The following is an 8,144-nucleotide window of genomic DNA, read 5'->3' as shown; positions in this document are numbered from 1 at the left end:
GCTGACAGCCAGTAGCAGCCATTAGAAATGTGACTGAGACCATCTTATGTGTTCCATCCCCAGCTGAGCAGCCAGATGACTTCATACATTACAGTGGCCCTAGAAGATAGCAGCAGAACTGCCTAGGAAGCACTTAGCCCAAAATGCAGAATTATGACTAAATAAAATATGTGTTAAAGAGAAGAAAGAAAACAAGCCCTTGAAGGAAACAAAAAAGAATGAGAAAGATCAGTTTAAAGAAAAAGGAAGCCCTGGCTGGCGTAGCTCAGTGGATTGAGCGTGGGCTGGGAACCAAAGTGTCCCAGGTTCGGTTACCAGCCAGGGTACATTCCTGGGTTGCAGGCCATAACCCCCAGCAACCGCACATTGATGTTTCTCTCTCTCTCTCTCTCTCTCTCTCTCTCTCTCTCTCTCTCTCTCTCTCTCTCTCTCTCTCTCTCTCTCTCTCTCTCCCCCTCCCCTCCCTAAAAATGGATGAATAAAATCTTAAAAAAAAAAAAGAAAGAAAGTTTCTACTCTGTTATAGATCTTTATGATCTGGTCCCATTCTTCTCTCTGGCCTAGTACCCACTAAATCACATTATACACAGTGCAGACTGCCTCATTGAAATTCCCATTCCCCCCTGCATATAACACATACTTTGTACATGTATATGTTTTAGCATAAACAAAAGTATGCCAGCATGTTTTGTTCCTAAAAAATCTTCTTAGTTCTTCAGAACACAAGTTAAATATTATCTGCACTATAACTTTACCCCTGTCTCTTCCAGGTAGAATTATTAACGGAACTATAATTTGTATTTCCATAGCACTTTTTTCATACCTCAATTATAGTATTCATAACAGTTATTGTTTTTTATTTGCTTATATGCCTTTTTATCCCTGTTCTTCAGTGAAAATGAATATATATATATATATATATACCATAATCTTAGTTACATTTTCTGGAAACTTATTGGTTTCATCATAGGAAAAAACATACAATTCCAAGTTATAAAGATATAAGTTGAAATTCTAATCCTGTCATTTTATTCAAGTCTAAATTTTAATATTGACCATCTATAAGCAAATAATTCAATGTCCCTATAGATGCAATTATCTATAATGTAGAGCTTATAACATTTATCTGTGTAAGTATAATTATCAATGTGATTTAATATTTGTCTATAGTAGATTACCCTCAGAAAATTGCATTGTATCATGTTAGAAAATGGTTGAGTAAATAAACTATTTAATTTCAATATTTCCATTATCTTACTATGTATTGAACTTTCCACCTACCACATAAACCAGTAAAAACAATGTATTTAACTGCCAAAGTCCAAGTGTAGACAAGTTTGTCAGCTTGAAATAGCTGAGTCCAGGACATAAAGAAACTCTTCATTCATTTTGAAAACTTTCTCATAAGTCTCTCCCAGGTGAGACAGGAAAGACTGGGAGAACATGAGCTTGGAGTGAGTGATGCAGAAAGAATGTAGATAAGTATGAAGAGGCAATTGGAGCTGGGAGGGAACAATAATTAAACAGTGCATATTTTTTAGACCTTTCTCTCCTATGAAGCAAAAGCTTTCTGTCTGCTGGTAGAAGGGCAGCAAAGTCCGCCACACCCAGAGTGTAGGAAAAGACCTAGTGGCTGGGGAAAGAATAGAGGAAAAAACGTGTTACTCTAGATGACAACAGGAAACCAGTGTAGCAGGGCACTGTCTTGGGCCTAGAATCTTACACTGATATCAAAGAGTAATCTCTTATTGACACCTGAGAGAAAGAAAATTTTCATCATATGAACTACAGATATAAGACAGTGCTTGACTGTCATGGCAATGAAGGGCTGTAATGCTGAGAAAATCATGTACTTAAAGCTAAGGCACACATGGCCTTCATAATCATGAGGCTGGATTACGGGGAAAGAGAGAGGAAATCTCTTACCCGAAGACAACTCTAGTGCATAGCAACAAACAACAGTAATGAGGAATTGGGGTAGAGCATGGAGGGAGAGCACCAGGTTTGCCGCAGGAAGGCAGGAAGAGCTGAAAGCTGAGGATGAAGTACTTACCCTGAGAAAATTCATCCAGCAACACAACCTAAACCTTAAGAACAAGATAAGAGTAGCAAAAACTAAAGAAAATTCAAACAAGGAATGCACTAAAGATAATCACAAAAATAATGAAACCCACATGCAGCTCTCCTCCTGACTAGATTCCCAGAATCCCACACCTCACTAACGACTTGACAGAAGGAGAGGCATGACTTTTCCAGACATATAAAGTACTGACCTCTACTTTTACTATTCTAACACAATGTCTTACAGTTAATCAAAGAATGCAATACATTTTTAAAAAGCAAAAAAGAAAAGGAAGAAAAAAACAAAGGAATACACACACACATAAAATAAGCTGAACCAGAATTTAAAAAATGACCACATGTTGTAACTCTTAGATAATGATTTTGATTTTAAAATGAATATCAGTGAAATAGTTTCTTTTTCATTTTTTAACTGTTGTTCAAGTACAGTTGTCTCCATTTCCCCCCACCACTTCTTCCAACCCCAGCCATCCCCACCTCCCATCCTTGATCTTACCCCCCTTTGGCTTTGTCCATGGGTCCTTTATACATGTTCCTTGACAACCCTCTCCTTCCTCCCCATTATATTCTCCCACCTCCCCTCTGGTTACTGACACTTTGTTCTTAATTTCAGTGTCTCTGGTTATATTTTTCTTCCTTGTTTGTTTTGTTGATTCCATTCCACTTATAGGTGAGATCATATCGTATTTGTCTTTCACTACCTAGCTTATTTAATTCAGTTTTGTTTTTAATCTAGTGAGAAAAATAAAGGGAAAGTTGAAGAATTTCAATAGAGTAAAAACTATAAAAAATAATCAAGTCCAAATGTTGAAAATATTTTAAAAGTTACACAGAAAAATTAATTTGGCAAGTTTATTAGTAAATTCAAAACAGTTAATAGAAAAATAGTAAACTTACAGGTCAGTAGAAATTATCCACACCAAAACCCAAAAGTAAAAAAATAAAAAGGCATGGGGGGAAAGTGCAAAGATATTTTCCAGGAAATTTTCATATGGTGTAACAAATGTGTGCTTTGAGTTCCAGAAAGAGCAGGAAAAGAGGGGGACAGAGGGAATATTTAAAGTGATAATGATAGAGAGTTTTCCAAAATAATGAAAGACGTCAATGGCCTATGACATATTTGAGTATCCTACTCAAGATAAACTTCTCTCTCTCTTACTCTCTCTCTCTCTCACACACACATACACATACACACACACAACAAGCAAAAAATCTTAAAGATGGGTAAAGAAGAAAACTGCACCTTATATATAGAGGACTAAAGATTTGTATAACAGCAAGCTCCCTACTAGGACATTCAAGTCAGGAGATATTTGAGTGATATCTTCCAAGTACTTAAGTTAAAAGGCTGTCATCCCAGAATCACATACCCAATGAAAGTGTGTTTCAAAATGAAAGTAACTTTTAAATCAACAAAAACTGAGAGAAATCATTTTCAGCAGACTTGTGATGTGAGAAATGTTAAAGAAAGTTCTTTAGGAAAAAGGAATATAACATGAAACAGAAGTTGGTTTGAGCTTTGAACATAGAAGTGTATTATTTTTAATTTTTTAATTATGTTTTATTGATCATATTATTATAGTTGTCCTGATTTCCCCCTTTGTCCTTCTCCACCTAGTAATCCTTACTCCCTCAGACAATCCCCACACCATTCTTCATGTCCATGGGTCATGCATATGTTCTTTGGCTGCCCTATTTCAAAAAGACATTTTTCCTTATTCTTAATCAATTTAATAATCATTTACAATCTAAAGAGCAATTAATAAAACATATCTTGAAACTTTTTAGTGTGTATATGTGAAATATATAGTAACAATACAAAACACATAAAAAAGAAATTGGCAATATTAGAAATGTAGTACAGTGTATGTGAGTGCTATCATATTTCCAGAAGGTTAGTTGTGACATACTGAAGATATATATTGTCAATTCTAGTGCTAAAAGTGCTTATTTATAAATAGGTGTAACAATGAGGAAACAAACCATAAAAATGGACAATTAACCCAAAAGCAGAGAGAAATTTATGCAAAAAATAGGATAAATAGAAAGCAGATAGCAAGATGGTAGATTTCAATCCAACTGTGTATATTATTGTACTGAATGCATTCAACCAAAGTAAATGGTAGAGATCATAATATTGGATTAAAAAACAAAAAACAACTAAATTCTGCCTATAAGAAATTCACTTTAAATATACACAGATATAAACAGGTATAAAAGCAAAATATTGAAAAATAGACTATGCAATCAATTTTTAAAAATTGGCTATATTAACATTAACCAAAATTATCTTCAAAACAAATGATAGGAATAATTTTATGTGCCAAGTGATATGAATGCAGAGGAGTACAAATAAAACTTGAGGAACAATTGATTTCAGCATGGAAATTTCTGAGACAAAAGAGACCTGGCTGACTTATTGTTGGCACTGCTAAGCAGAACTATTGAGGTCAAGCAAGAGTGTGAGTATATACAACCAAACGACATTCTATAGAAGAATGGCAAGTCAAGATCCCAGGTAGAACAGTAGTAAATTCGATAGTAATACTGGAAGTAAATTCTTGCTTATTTAGAAGAGAAAATTGATTTCATTTACGTAAAAACTATTTCCTCCTCCACCTTAATGAAACATTATGCTTTTCCTTACCTTCTAATTTATTTTATCTTACCACTTTTCCTCTTTAGCTATGGCTCTTAGGATATATTATTTTTCAAATTTCTCCATCTGTGACAATATAAAATCTTTCACAGTGCAATGAGCTAGAATAGAAATTCATAACAAATTCATCACACTAACATTTATTGACCTCCTGTTAAGTGCTCTCCCCTTAAGGAGTTCAGAGTCAAACACAGAATGTAAAAAACAAATTACAATAAGGTGTGGTAAATACAATAACAGAAGGCTGTACAGGTGCAGATGTGGCATCATGCATAAGTAATTCTTTCAGCCTACTGCAGGCTTGCTGGACATAGCAGATGCACATTTATTGAACATTCACATGAGTTTGCCAGGAGGACAAGTGATAAGTAAGACATTCCAAGCACAGGGAATAGCATGTGCAAAGACAAGAGGCATAAGGTATTTGATACATAATGATATATAATTAGGGGAACAACAGGAAATAAGAAAGGGATCAGGTCCAAAAGTTCCTTATACATTATACCAAGGCAGTATAAGAGAATGAAGTGACTTAATTTGAAGAGAAACATAATTAATCAAACATCTTTTAAAGATTCTATTAGTAGTAGAGTGAAGAATGGCTGGAATGGAGACAATTTAAAAACAGAGACCATTTCAGTGACAATTTAATTATGTGATCATAAGATGACAAAGGCCTGAAAAGTGGCAATAAAAGTGACAATGGCATAGAGAGGCTAGTTTTTAGAATATTTAGAAAAAGGACAATTTTGTGAGTAATTAGATGTAGATATTGACCATGGGTAGCATTCTAGAATGGCTCCTAGATTTTACCTAAGCTACTGAGTGACTAGTGAGTAGTTATCCAATACAGGGTATAAAGAAAGAATGCATTTGCATGGAAAGATAATTCATTTAAAATTCTTGGTTTAAAGTGACCATGGAAAATACAGGTAGAAATGAAAACAGGCAGAGAGTAGTTGGGATTCCTGTATAATTCGAGACTTACTAATCAATGACATCCTCTGGTTATATTCTCTATTATAATATATTTTCTATGAGCAACTGTATAATAATATTGTGGGTTAAGAGTAAAGACTCTGAAAGCCAAACTTCCAGGATTCCTATCACTGCTCTGCTCATTTGAGGCTGCATGAATTAGAACAATTACTTAACCTTTCTATGCCTCAGTTTCTTAATCTGTAAAATGGAGATAATAGTGGTGCCTGTTTCATAAGGATATTATGGGAATTTAGTGAGTTATATTAGCACCTACTATATAGTCACAACAGTGTGCCTACTAAACAACATAAATAAGGCTTAACGAGAGAAACCATTCATTTTAATGTGATATTATTCTGACCTGTTATAGACACAGAAATACACTACATTTTATCTTTATTATATACCATAAAGGTAATTTTGTTTCTGCTTTTAAAATATTTTGTGAATAGTTGATAAAATAGTTGAGTCATGTGCTTCTAGAGAAGTAAGGTATATAGCTTACTTCTGTATTAATTTGTTTTGTGTATTGCTTGCAGTGTGTTTTACAGGAGATACAAATCTTGTTAAGTAGCTTGTTATTTTTTTGTGAAAAGTTATCAAGTTTGAAAAATAAACTTTTATAGTTTAAAATTAGTCTAACATTGGGATGTGAGAAAATACCATTGTTTTAGGCCAATAAAATTCTGATGGGAAGAATATAATTTTCAATTCAGTGAAAATGTACTGGGGATTTTCTCACAAGCTTACTCTATTGTATATTCCAGAACACTAGAAACTTTTTCTGTCAAAATATCGTCTCATCATCTTAGTTCAAAGTCTTTTTCAAAATTCATCTAAACTCCTATCCTTTTTATTCTTGCCATGTCATAAACCAACTTCTGCTTCTTGCCCTCTAGTCTGTTTTTCTTTTTTGCATTTAACTATTCTGCCTGCCAATGCCACTAGGAATTAAGTTTCTGGCTCCCCTGAAGATATCACATGAACTTGGAAAATCGTGAAAAAATATACTTTTGGAATAACTTTATTTTAAATGATGCAATTATAAAGGTAAGTCTGAATATATGGCATCATTCCAAAATTGGAACTGATTTTATCTATATTAATGGCACCTTTTGGGAAAAGAATACTCTAAGTTCCACAATTCATATGCAGAAGATATTTGAGTTTAGTTGGGAATGATTAGGTTTGAGGCACCATCTTCTTGGTATTTGAAGTAAGGAGTAAGGAGAAGAGTCAGCAATATTGGGGGATTAATCTCTGGGGTACAGTCTGTACTGTGTAGTGGTCCCATCTTTACATAAAACTTACTTATATAAACTCATATTTTCTTATGGAATAAGTTAGTAATTTGCAACACATTCTTGACTAATTCTCAATATAATACAAAACAGTAGATATAATGAACAAAATGTCATTTTAAAAAGTCCTATTTTAAAATAATACAGTGATGACATATTTGCCAGATGCTGGTTACACAAAGATCTGATGAAGCATAGGCAGAGTGATTAAAAACCTCAACTCTCTCACAGCATAAATTAAAAATAGAATTAATGTTACTTATACTAAGGAATAAATTTGTTTCTATCATAAACATTTAGCAGGCTTTTTGAGAATTATTTTCTTGGTCCAGGTCTCTTTTAAAAAGCTGTCCTAAAAAACATAAAATCATGTCATCTTTTTATAAATTTCTCTGTAGCAAGCAGAAGCATTCAAAATCATTTCATTTATTCAGATGGTGAGGACTCTCTAAAGGGACTTAGACCTTTATTGCAGTCACTGGCACCTGCAGAGTTTATTCTGGGGTTCATTCAGCACACACCTGTGAGCCTTATCCATCCACATTAAAAAGTCTGCTTACAACAAGGGCAGAAGGATTATAAGCCTTGTCATGGGATTTGCTGTCATATTTCCACTGCACACAAGTGAGATATCCACCCACACACTCAGGATTCTAATTTTCTAGTCCCAATACATTCACTACCTTTTCTTTTCCTTCATGATTGCTTAAGTACTGTTCTTAGAGACTGTTACAGCTGACACTGGCTCTCAGTTCATATGTGACATCATGCATTCTATCCTTGGATATTTACTTTGAAAATTTGGCAAGTACACTTATTTTTTATTTTTTTAATTTAAAAATATTTTTATTTATTTTTAGAGAGAGGGGAACAGTGGGAGAAAGAGAGGAAGAGAAACATCAGTGTGTGGTTGCCTCTTGCATGTCCCTCTCTGGGGAGCTGGCTCTCTACCCAGGCATGTGCCCTGACTGGAAGTTGAACCACAGACCCTTTAGTTTGCAGGCCCACACTCAATCTACTGAGCCACACCAGCCAGGACAGTACACTTTATTTTTAAAAGAAAAAGTATTTGCTCCAGGAGATATGATTGATGATAAATATTTACAAACTCTCTTACATTC

This window comes from Phyllostomus hastatus, unplaced genomic scaffold (genome assembly GCF_019186645.2).
Source record: "Phyllostomus hastatus isolate PE091 unplaced genomic scaffold, TTU_PhHast_1.1 phas_contig_86, whole genome shotgun sequence".
NCBI classification, from domain to species: domain Eukaryota; kingdom Metazoa; phylum Chordata; class Mammalia; order Chiroptera; family Phyllostomidae; genus Phyllostomus; species Phyllostomus hastatus.
The sequence above is the reverse complement of the archived record's forward strand: the minus strand, read 5'-3'. Positions refer to the sequence as shown.